This window comes from Heloderma suspectum, chromosome 3 (genome assembly GCF_057233095.1).
Source record: "Heloderma suspectum isolate Gila_16-S chromosome 3, 16-S_ref, whole genome shotgun sequence".
NCBI classification, from domain to species: Eukaryota; Metazoa; Chordata; class Lepidosauria; order Squamata; family Helodermatidae; genus Heloderma; species Heloderma suspectum.
In genome coordinates, this window is record NC_139460.1 from 328171700 (window position 1) to 328183779 (window position 12080).

A 12080-nucleotide genomic window follows, 5' to 3' on the forward strand; every position below is an offset into this window, starting at 1 on the left:
GTGAGCGAACATCGGGATAGCAACATCAGGTACCCCAAAAGCAAGCAGCATGCATTTGGAGCCCCACCCCTTCCCAGGCAGCTTCAAAACCTCGGGGCTCTGTCTCCTTTGCTGCCTGAACTCCAGTTGCCAATCTGCTTTCTCTCAGCTCCCACTGAAGCAGGTGAGGTGTGCCCAGTAGCTAGCAGCCACCAAAAGCCATTCATGCTCACTAAGCAAGCAGTTCAAGCAAGCACTCTGCAGAGAAACGATGAAAAAAGGTGGTTTCTGTATTCCAAGCAGATGCTAGCGGCAATACTTTTCCTGTGTCCAACATTCACTCCTCCGTAGAATTGCCAGGTACCCACCCAGAGACTGTACCTACGCTCTGAGCTTAGGGACACTGGAAGCTGCCTTGGTCCCTCTACTGACTTATACTGAGTTGGACCACTGGCATTGCCAATACTGACTGGCATCAGCGGCTCTCCAGGGTTTCAGGCTGGATTCTTTCCTAGCCTTACCAGGAGATGCTGCTGGGGATCGAACCTGGGACCTTCTGCATGCAAGGCAGGGGCTCTGCCACTGAGCGAACGCTGCAGACAAGGTTGCAGTCACTAGACTTCCTGCCTGGTTCCTCCACTGGCCTCTTTGTTGACCACCCTCCTGCTGCTGTGATGGACCCCAGTTCTGGGGTCCTTCTCCCCACAGCAAGTAGGAGAGAAGGGTGGGCAAGAGCACAGATGAACAAATGGAATGGGATGAGCACAGTGAAACTTAAAGGGAGAGGTACCATCCCCAGGGGGAGACCCATCAATCCAGCTCCTGTATCTTTCCGTATGTTCCCCCAGCCTGGGAATAGTTTAAAAACAACCGCAGCAAGCAACCACCTAAGCCTCTGGGAGAACAGGCCACAGCACGGCAATGGGGCTGCGTTGCACTGGTAGGGCGTGCAGCAGACCCCAGGTCCAGTACCTGGCATCTACAGTAAATAAGGGATCACGCAACAGGTGCAGGGATGTGGGAGAATTTCAGTTCTGCTCACAAAACGTGAGCATGCCTGGTTTGAAGCCCTGAATGTGAGCACGTGTCCTCCGAAGTTTTTTGCAAATTGTCAAACACATGCTCATGTCCATCTCATACCTGAAGCCCAGTTCGATTTGCATGAATTTCCTAATTTGCACAAATACCCTCCGTAGACGGAATCAGCCCAGCTTTTGTCTATGGAGGAGATCTGCACGATTTCCAGGAGATTTGCACCATTTTCAGAAGATCTGCACAGATCTCTGATTCAGTTGCTGCTCCATTTGTACAAGTCTCCCATTCACGCAAAGTGAGCAGCGTTTGCAAACAGGAACTGGGCATGAGACAAGCAGTGAGATGATGTTCAGAGGATCCCAGCGATCTCAAGCACTGCTTGTTCGCCCATCCCTGAACAGGTGATAGGAAAGACACCTTTGCCTGAGGTTCTGGAGATCCACTGCTGGCTGGAGGAGACCCAGCTGAGCTGCTAGACAGTCTGACCTGGCAGGAGACAGCGTCCTATCCTGCACGGGCTGGATCACGCTCAGCGTTGGTGCAAGCCAAAGGCAAGCCAATAAATAGGCAATGGTCCAAGGCTAACTTTTACCAGGCAAGAGGGAGAATTCCAGGTTGGAGGTTTCAGGAGCAGCCAAGGTCCAAACACAGATAAGCAGTCAAGTGCAAGATGCAGTCCAAGAAGCAGTCAAGCAGGAGTCCAGACTCAGTAGCGCAGAGGTTCAGTCACAGCACTCAGTCAGAGGTACAAGGCACTGGACCTGATAGAAGACATTGTTTCCAAGAATGGCTAGACTGCTACTGCAGGCTTATATTGCCAGAGCTTCCTGAGCCCCACCCAGGGCTCAGCTGCGATTTGTTACATGCCACGCTCCTAAGGAGTCCCTTCCTCTTGAGGAGTCCATCTATTTGAGCCCTTCTCCTTAAAGGGGCCCTATTGGCCTGCCTCTTGAGGTGACGATGTTCTTGGGGCCTAGGTGGTTGCCTAGCCTCTGCCTTAGAGGTGCAACTCCCCTCCTCCTGTGGGGACGGAACCATGGTCATCTCCCTGGAGGGCCCAGACTCCCCCAGGTCTCCTGCCATGGGTGAGTCCTTGGTGCTGGCTGTCTTTGGGTGCTCTAGCTCCTCCTCAGAAGAGGATTCCTCCAGCGGGAGCATGACACTTCCTATGCAATGACGTTCAGTTTCAGGAAGTGTAAAATGATGCCTATTTGAGACAAAAATCCTAGCTTCACATACACATTTGGATGGGGTCTGAAATGGTGGTGACTAACCTGAAAAGAGATCTTTGGAGTATGTCAGATATCTCAATGGAAACATCCACTCCATGTGCAGAAGTAGTGGGGAAAGGGGGCAAGATCCATGTTAGGGATGGGACTGAAAGAAAATCCTCACATATCATAAGATCTCTGAGGTGTGGCTCCATTTGGAATGCTGTGTTCAGTTCAGGAGGTCATCTGGGAAAAAGGATAGCATAGTACTGGGAAAGGTACAGAAAATGGCAGCCAAAATGATTGGTGGGGAAGGGGAGGCTACAGCAGCTGCTGTGTGTGGAAAGGAGAAAGCGTTTGCAGCTTAAGACATGGTGGGAACATGACACAGGTGTATAAAATTATATACAGTGTGGAGAAAGTGGACTGGAAGATGGTTTTCCCCCTCTCTTGTAATACTAGAACCCAGGGGTCATGGCTGGCCTTTGAGGTGGGTGAGCCTGCGCTGGGCACCCGGCTGAACTTGGTGATGGGGGGGGGGGGTAGTCTATAGTCTGCAGTGATCTAGGTTGGCATGGCTGGCTGGGGAATGCTGGGAGTTGTAGGGCTTTTTTCTGCTTAAACATACAAAGGATTGTGCTCTAAATGTCTTTCCCCATTTTTTCAATGTTTTACAGGTGTTGGCGGGGGTGGGTGGGTACGACCTACAAAAATAAACTTCCATTAATTAGGTTTAAAGCCTCCGCCCACCCCTCATATCCAGTTTGATGTCATTCATTCTAGATAAAAATCAGTGGAACATGGTTTTACTTTGAGGCAACAGTACCAGGCACTAAAAGCACTTCGAGTATTATAATGAGCATGAGAGAGAGAGAGAGAGAGAGCGCTGTCAGTTGAGGGGGGGGGGTGCTTAAGGTTGCCCAGAGCACTCTGCATCCTTGGGCCGCCCTTGTCTGGGGTCCAGCCATGATGCGGATTGGTGAGAGATTCAGGCTGGACCAAAGGACTTCCTTCTTCACACAGCTTGTTGTTGAGCTATGGAATTTGCTACCAGGAGAGGCTGAGATGGCTTGAAAAGGGTGGTAGACACATGCGCGGAGGAGAAGGCTGCCCGTGAGCATCAGCCACAATTGCTAAGCAGAAGCCACGGCTGGCCCTGCTGCTAGGCGGAGTGAGGTGACTGCCTCAGGCGGCAGATGCTGAGGGCAGCAGTGGCCGCCTCCCCACTGTTCCTCCTGAGCTCCCCGCCTGTTCCCTTCCATTAGAGGACCGAGCTGTGTATGCCACACAGCCCCTTCTGGGTCCCCTCAACTGGCCCGCTGGCTGCCTCAGGCGTGGTGATGGATACAATCCCATCACCAGTGTTGGAGTAAGATTCAGCTGCCAGCCCAGCCAGCTTTTGAACATGCCTGGAATGGGGAGGGGGGCGGCATCTTGTCCTTTGCCTCAGGCAGCACAATATCTTGGGCTGGTGCTGGGCCAAACCATACACATACCAGATGTGGGGGGGGGGCCCTCTGAGGAGGGCTGTCCCTTCCACGCCCTGCTTGTGTACTCCCTAGAAGCACCTGACTGACCTCTGTTGGGAGCAGAATGCTGGTCTAGGTGGACCCACCTGGACCTAATCCAGCCTCAAGGCTCTTCTCGTGTTCATATGAAGAAGAGGCTTCTTGGTGGGTGGAATATCTGCTAATAAACAGAAACAGGCAAAAGAGCATCTTGAGCCCGGCTGTTTCAGGTTCATTGCATTCGGCATATTTTCCAGGACAGCCACAAACATCATATTGCACCAGAAGCAGAAGAGTTGCGGTGGACACACACATAGGCACGCACGCACGCAAGCACGCACCACCGCCGTCGCAGCCCTTACTTTGGACCTGCTCCCTGTTCAAGGGCCAGGATGACAGAGCCCAGCGGGCGGAGTTTGCTGCTCCGGGAGTTAAAGGCCTGCTGCGGTTCATTGTGAAACTTACTGAGGGCATTTGATCTGGGAGACACTGAGGGAGAAGTCATGCTAAGGAGTCTCAGTTGCTTCCCTTCTCCAACCACAACAGTCACAAAAAGCAAAGCGGAAGACCGGGGTGTCCCCGCAGAGAGGAACTGTGTCTCTCTGCTTGGGTGGTAGCTGTGGGAGGCATTTCTAGCCTACACACCAAGAATTGTTGCCAGATTAAAAATGTGAGGATAGACCCTTTGATATTCAGTTGCTTAAAAGAAGGCTGCTCTGTGCAAGTGACAGATGTGGAAGGGCCACTCTTGCTCTTCTGAAGGAGAGGCTAGCTGCTCCGGCGGGAAGCTGGGGGTGCGCAAGGTGGTGCACAGGTTGCGTCTCAACTGGCTAAGGCAAGACGCTGGGCTTGTGGTGGGCTGCTTAGTGGAAACATCTGATCCGCATGCGGTGGTGGTGAGCAATGCACACTCCACACTGGGGCTATTAGCAAATGGGTTGAAAGTGAAATCGACAGCATCACAGCGCCATCCTACTAATGCTTATGGAGCAAATCTGATATTGGAGCCCAGCTGTGGGGAAAATTACCTTGGGGCACAGTAGTGCGGGGGGGGGGGAGAAGGAGCAGCAGGAGGCAGGAGAGAGGTTGGCATCCCCCCCCACACACACACACACACACCTCTTTCGCACTTCAAAATGCACAACGCGATCAGCCCAACCTGGTGCCCTCCAGATGTGTTGGACTACAACTCTCATCATCCCAGCCATCTCTGGTGGATGGGAGTTGTGGTCCAGCACATCTGGAGGGCGCCAGGATGGAGAAGGACCTAAGTGGATAGGCATAAACACCTGAGGGTGCCAGGGGGTGGGGGGAGAAAAGGGTTTGTTGTTGCTGCTGTTTCCAAAGTGAGGCTGAACAGTGAAGCAATGCAAGAGGTATCAATAAGGAGGTCACAGGAATATGCAGAGCACAAATGAATACGGAATCCAGTCGAACAAATACCAGTGAAATGAGTACAAGACCCAACTGCGGGGAGTAGGATTATTGGCAGAGCAAGATCCGTAGTGCCAACTACACCTGCACTCCAGGCAGGATTCACTCTCGCAACGTTTTGTTGGTGTAGGTGAACTTTGGGGACAAGGAGGACAAAAAGGTCCACGCATGGAAGACCGACCCTGGCCACTCGCACTGGCTGCCTGTATGTTTCTGAGCCCGGTTCAAGGTGCTGGTTCTAACCTAGAAAGCCCTGCACGGCTCAGGAGCGCAATACGGGAGCGCGCCTCTTCCAGCGTGAACACCGCACTCGTCACCTAAGGCCCTCCTCCAGGTGCTCGGAAGGCAGCAGCAAGGGAGAGGGCCTTCTCGGTGACGCCCCCACGCCGGTCATGGAACAACTCCCCGGAGCCTGCATTGTGATCTATCAGCACCAGGCTAAGGACTCCCTCTTCTCTCAGGCATTTGAGGTTTTAATCAGGTCCTGGATTTTTCTTACTCTTGATTGTTCAAAATTGTTTAGATATATGTGCGTCTGTCTGCGTGCTGTCTTATATGTTTGTACGTCAATGTTTTTATACCATGCATAACGTATTTTAATGGTTTTTAATCTTTGTAAACCACCCAGAGAATGAATGAACAAACAAACCAATGAATGAATCTTTAAGGTCTGCTACAATATTCCCCAGAGAGATTAAGTATCCGTGCGTGCGCACACATGCGCACACACCCAATTTTCTATCTGAGTTGAGTTGCCTAATTACTTGTATCATCATGGCGATCACTTGTGACCGAGTAAGACTGTCTTCCAAAGGTAGAGTCTATGTATAGAAGCAGTCCAGTCAACTGGACCTGCGTAAATGGCAGAAGAGCTTTTGGTCCTAGGGCAAGATGTGGGGACTGAAGATGTAGCAACCTCCCTGAAGGAGGGGAAGCTGGGTCTGCTCAGTGGCTGGATGGACCGTCACCTGGGGGCCCCATGTGCACTGTCATGAGCTCTGTAGGAATTCATGACTGTACACAGGATGCAGCTGAAACAACGTGAATGCCCATTTAGCTGCACAAGGAGTCCTACTGATCTCTCTGTGCAGAGAAAACACTCACGTTGTGTGGGGAGTGGCCTATTTTATTGAGCTGAATGGCACGGGCTCTTTAAAATGAGTCGAAAGAAAGTATATAAGACAGAAACAGAAATCTCAGACTCACACAGAAAAATAACAAAAGAAAATTGACAATCCTACAAACCATTCCAAGCTTGATCAATTGTACCTGCTAGCAGTGGTGACTAACCTCCTAATCTTAACCATATCTTTTCACCACTAATCCCTCAACTGGATCAAATCCCAAGTTGGTCATGGTGTGTGTTTGGGCTTTTGACTGGTTGTTGGTCCTACGTTGCCCCAACCGTTTCCACGGGGTGCCCCCCTTCTACCTATGTAAGCTGTGTATCCCTTTTTCTAGATAATACTGGTTTCCATCGAAACCTGCAGAACTCTGCCTATGTTATTCCTGTGTATTCAGCCCTAACCACAGAAACTGGCATTTCTGTGTTCTTGTGCATTGCTAGATACTCCTCTTGTAATTTTCCAGACCGCTTGCTGCAAGCTTAGCCAGCCTCCCTGCAACCTGGTGCCCTCCAGATGTTTTGGACTGCAACTCCCATAATTTCCAGCCAGTGTGGCCACTGGCTTTGCTGGCTGGGAATTATGGGTGTTGCCATCTAACACATCTGGAAAGCACCAGGTTAAAGGCTGAGCTAAGCAGTACAGCTGGCCTACCTTTTCTCTGGCTAGGCTTCTCTAAGAGACTTTGGGTAGGCCGTTATTAACCATTAACCTCTGTGCAAATATATGTTTGACAAGGATTACTACGTGCAAATCTATGCCAGTTTAATTCTGCCACAGTTCCGAAGGAGAAACATGAGATATATTGTGGAGTGAATCACTGCTGGCAATTGACTGCATGTGTCATGCTACAAGACACATCAGTAAGGTCAGTAAGGGATCCCATGATTACTGATCCCATGGCAAGCAATAAGGGCTTGCCATGGGATCAGTAAGGTCCCATGGCAAGCGACACTAATGAGAAAAGGAGTCCAAGATGGGTGGGAGCTTTTAAAAAGGGAACTACAGACCAGTCAGTCTGACATCATTTTTTGGGAACTACAGACCAGTCAGTCTGACATCAATCCCAGGGAAAATTCTGGAGCAGATGATAAAAGCAATCCATCTGGAAGCACCTTGAAAACAATGCCGTGATTACTCGAAGCCAACATGGATTTGTCCAGAACAAATCCTGCCAGACAAATCTGATCTCATTTTTGGATCAAGTAACCTCCCTTGTGGACCGTGGGAATGCTGTAGACATCATATACCTTGACTTCAGCAAAGCTTTCGACAAAGTGCCCCATGATATCCTGATGAGCAAACTAGCTCAAAGTGGGCTTGATGAAACAACGATCCGGTGGATCCACAGTTGGCTACAGAATCGGACTCAAAGAGTGCTTATCAATGGGACTTTCTCAAACTGGGGAGAGGTAACGAGTGGGGTACCGCAGGGCTCAGTCCTGGGCCCAGTGCTCTTCAACATTTTTATTAATGACTTGGAGGAGGAGGTGCAGGGAACGCTGATCAAATTTGCAGATGAAACAAAATTGGGTGGGATAGCTAATACTTTGGAAGACAGAAACAAAATTCAAAGTGATCTGGATAGACGAGCGCTGGGCAGAAAACAGAATGACATTTAATAGGGATCAATGCCAAGTTCTGCACCTAGGACAAAGAAACCAAATGCACAGTTACAAGATGGGGGATACGTGGCTCAACAACACTACAAGCGAGAAAGATCTTGGCATTGTTGTCGATCACAAGCTGAATATGAGCCAACAATCTGATGTGGCTGCAAAAAAGGCCAATGCTCTTTTGGGCTGCATTCATAGAAGCATAGCTTCCAAATCCCGGGAAGTACTAGTTCCCCTCTACTCTGCACTGGTTAGGCCTCATCTGGAGTACTGTGTCCAGTTCTGAGCACCACCCTTTAAGAAGGATGCAGACAAACTGGAGAGGGTTCAGAGGAGGGCAACAAAGATGATCAGAGGACTGGAAACAAAGCCCTATGAAGAGAGACTGAAAGAACTGGGCATGTTTAGCCTTGAGAAGAGAAGACTGAGGGGAGATATGATAGCACTCTTCAAGTACTTGAAAGGTTGTCACAGAGAAGAAGGCCAGGATCTCGTCCTGATCATCCCAGAGTGCAGGACACGGAATAATGAGCTCAAGTTCCAGGAAGCCAGATTCCGGCTGAACATCAGGAGAAACGTCCTGACTGTTAGAGCAATATGACAATGGAACCAATTCCCGAGGGAGGTGGTGGGCTCTCCCATACTGGAGGTGTTCAAGACGAGGCTGGACAGACATCTGTCAGGGATGCTCTGACTTGGATTCCTGCATTGAGCAGGGGGGTGGACTCGATGGCCTTGTAGGCCCCTTCCAACCCTACTACTATTCTATAATTCTATTCTATTCTAAGATGTGTAGATGATGCAGCTCTTGATGGTATGGCTGATGTTGCTTTGTCTCATGATGATGTTGCTCAAGTTGATTCTTGAGTAAAGCACATCAAGGAGTGCCCAGAGTTATGAGAACTTAAACAAAAGTTTCTGTGCTGCGCTGTGGTGACAATGACAATAACAACAAGCACAGCATCCCAGTAAATCACCCCCAGGAAGCAATTTAGCTCTTGTTCACTTCCAGCTCTCAGGAGGCACCAAATTCCATAGGAGGCTATTTTCTAAGCCTGATTTTATGTGGCATTTATTTTGTGTTGGCAAGGGGTATTCTGGAAGAAAAGGAAGAGATTGCTCCCATCAGACCTCAAACATGCAATCCAAACTGCACAGCACATGTAGAGCACATATATCTCAGTAACCCTCTGGGTCAGTTAATAAGGTCATTGTCAGGGTAACTATTCCCCCCACCCATTTTTTCTAAAGACAATTATAACCTCCTGTGTGAAATAGCCAGAGGGAAAGAAGCAACATCAAGCAAAGCAGACCAAGATCCCATGTATTCGTTTTGTTGTTTCAGAATTAAACTGAGGCAAACAACTTTTGTCTTTTAAAATGCTGGAAACCATGTTTCACATTGCACAGCCTTTGCCAAGCTTGAGTGGGAGGGAAAATGAGATAAAACGCTTGATATTTGGGCTGATGATAATCTCACGGAGACATTTCAGACATGTTGAAAAATGGAAAGCACCTCTCCTGATGCTGGGGATGGATATTCCCATCATGCCTTGTCTAGTTTCCTGAGGCATCTGGCTAGCCATTGTTAGAACCATGGGTCCAATCCAGTAGGGCAATTAGTAGCTTCACTCAGGATGTAACATTCAGTTATTAAATCTGATGGGGGGGAGAGGGAGCGTGTTTGCCTGTGTATGTGTGTTTGTGGGGGTGAGGGAGCACAGACCCTGCCCACCACTCGCTCTGGCCACACTCACTGTCAATATGCAGCCCCTGGCCTGCCACCCACTCTTGCACGTGGCCCACCTCAGGGGCTAAAAGGTTGCCCGCACCTAGATTAGACAGAACTTTGTTCAACCTCTAGCATAGCAGTGTGTTCCTATACATGAAGCCCACGTCAATCCCATTGTAGCTGACGACAGAAGCCTCTCTCCCCACCCCCCAGTCTATATATATCCTGTTCTCACTTCATCCCACTCTGGATTATGGATAATTTTCAGCTGCTTGCTGAACATTATACCTCCAGCATCTGCTGCCCCCGGGCATTCAATAAGAGGATTTGGGATGGAGGCAGATCTGAAGCAAGTCCTGCCGGCAAGGAGGGGGGGCAACCTGTGTGGGGAAGGATATCCATTCACTCCCCCCCCTCACTGCTCACCTTCTTCCCTTTCTCCTGATTAGCGGGGGGCCTCCTGCCACTGCCTTCCCCGTGAGAAATAACGCTCACCGCCTGCTGTACAGTCACACACGCTTTCAGACCAGTAGAGCTTCAGCCTGAACTGTAGGAGTGTTGAACCCCTTTCAGTGTGAGAGCCGGATTCCGTTTCGATGAAGCTCTTGGGGGCCACAGTCCAGTGGTGGGCGGAGCCGAGGGCAGGGCCAAAGGCAAAAGGGGCAGGGCCCAAATGCCAGCCTATTGTAGCTTAAAGGCGCAATCCTATGCAAGTTTAGACAGAAGAATGCTGGCTGGGGCACGCTGGGAGTTGTAGGCCTTTTTTCTGTCTAAACTTGCATAGGGTTGCATCCTAAAGCTCTTGCTGCCAGCAGCTGAGCTTTAGGAAGGCATTTAGACCATTCCGAATCCAAAGCTTACTGGGCAGGTCACACTGTTATTCTGGCTTCACAGAAACCCTGAGTGGTTTTTGTTTGCATGCTTGCTAGCCAGATGGATGGAGCATTGTCCAAGGTCACCCAGTGTGCTTTGTGGGGGTCCCTTTACTGCACCAATTCCATGGAGGAGCTGAAAGCCTGTGGAAATCGTGATTCTCAGCAAAAGAGCAAGGCATGGAATGAATGCCTAATTAATTGATGGGCAGACAGCCGTGATCCACAGCAACAGCACCAAATCATTAGCGACATCTGCCATTTTGTGCCCTGGGACTGCTGTGTAGCAGACGTTACTCAGACGTTACACGACGTCTACCATGTAGCAGACATTACGTTGCTCAGCAGAATTCCTCTTGTCCAGAGTAAGCTTCAGTTTGTTCACAGGAGAAGCCCATCTTGCATGTTTTCTTGTCTACTCAGAAATGGACTGGAAGCCAATGGTGGCTGTTTGGGAACTGACAATTATGAGAATTGGCAATTACAACGAATCCTCCCGCCTCCTTCCCTCCTGACCCACATAGCCCTAGCTAGTTGGGCGAAAAAGCCCGTCTAGCACAAATGCAGAGCAGGAGGAGCATGGAGGTGAAAATCCCCTCCACACTCCTCTTGCTCTGCATGGGATGCCTGTCAGCCTCCAAGTTCGGAGGCTGATGAGCATCCCGATAGGGTTGCATCCTAAAATTATTAAGAGGCTGGAGAACTCCCATAAGAAGAGCCATGCTGGTTGAGGCCAAGCGTCCATCTAGTCCAGCATTCTGTTCATACAGTGGCCATTATAGAAGGAAGGATGTCTGCTCAAGAAGCCAAAGGCAGCTCAAGTCAAAGGTTTCGTTGCACATGGGGCCAGGATGTCAGAAGAAGAAGAAGAAGGAGGAGGAGGAGGAGGAGGAGGCTCAACTGAAGATCAGAGGGAGAAAGGTGAACAAGGAACTACTCTCCTGATTGTTTGGAGTTGTGGAGGGGAAAATAACTAATTTTAAGATCAAAAGTCTAAGGCAGAGACAGAGAGGAGAAGCCCAGAGTCACAGTAGAGAGAGTAAGAGCTGCTGTAACTGGAGAACTCCAGTGTGTGCTGGAGCGTACCATACTTCTGTTAAGATATTGCTAGAATAAGCGATCTGGATAAAATAGAGGCATAGTCTAATTGGTTTAGCTGGGTGGGTTTACCCTTGGCTATTTTATTACCCTATTGCTCACATGGTTTTGTGTGTATCTAATCAGTTTTTAAAACCTTTTCCTATTAATATTTTTCTTCAGTAAACTTTTACACATTGTTTGAAATGTTGTGGTCTCTTGGGTTGCCCACCCCACATCTAATACCCCCATAACAGGGTTTTAAGACTGGTTGGGTGGAGGTGCTAGGGAGAGGGGGAGATCTCCACCTGGTGGGAGTAGAAAAGCTCCTGGAAGGGAAGAGCAAAAAGGCATGGGTCCACATTATTTTGCCTGTTTTCCCTTCTGCTCATGAAGCAGGGTGTTACTGGTCCATGAGAGACTGCTAGAAGTTCATGCGTCTGTTTGCACGCTTTGTGCACATGGGCACAAAGCTGGCAAGGCTTAGTGTGC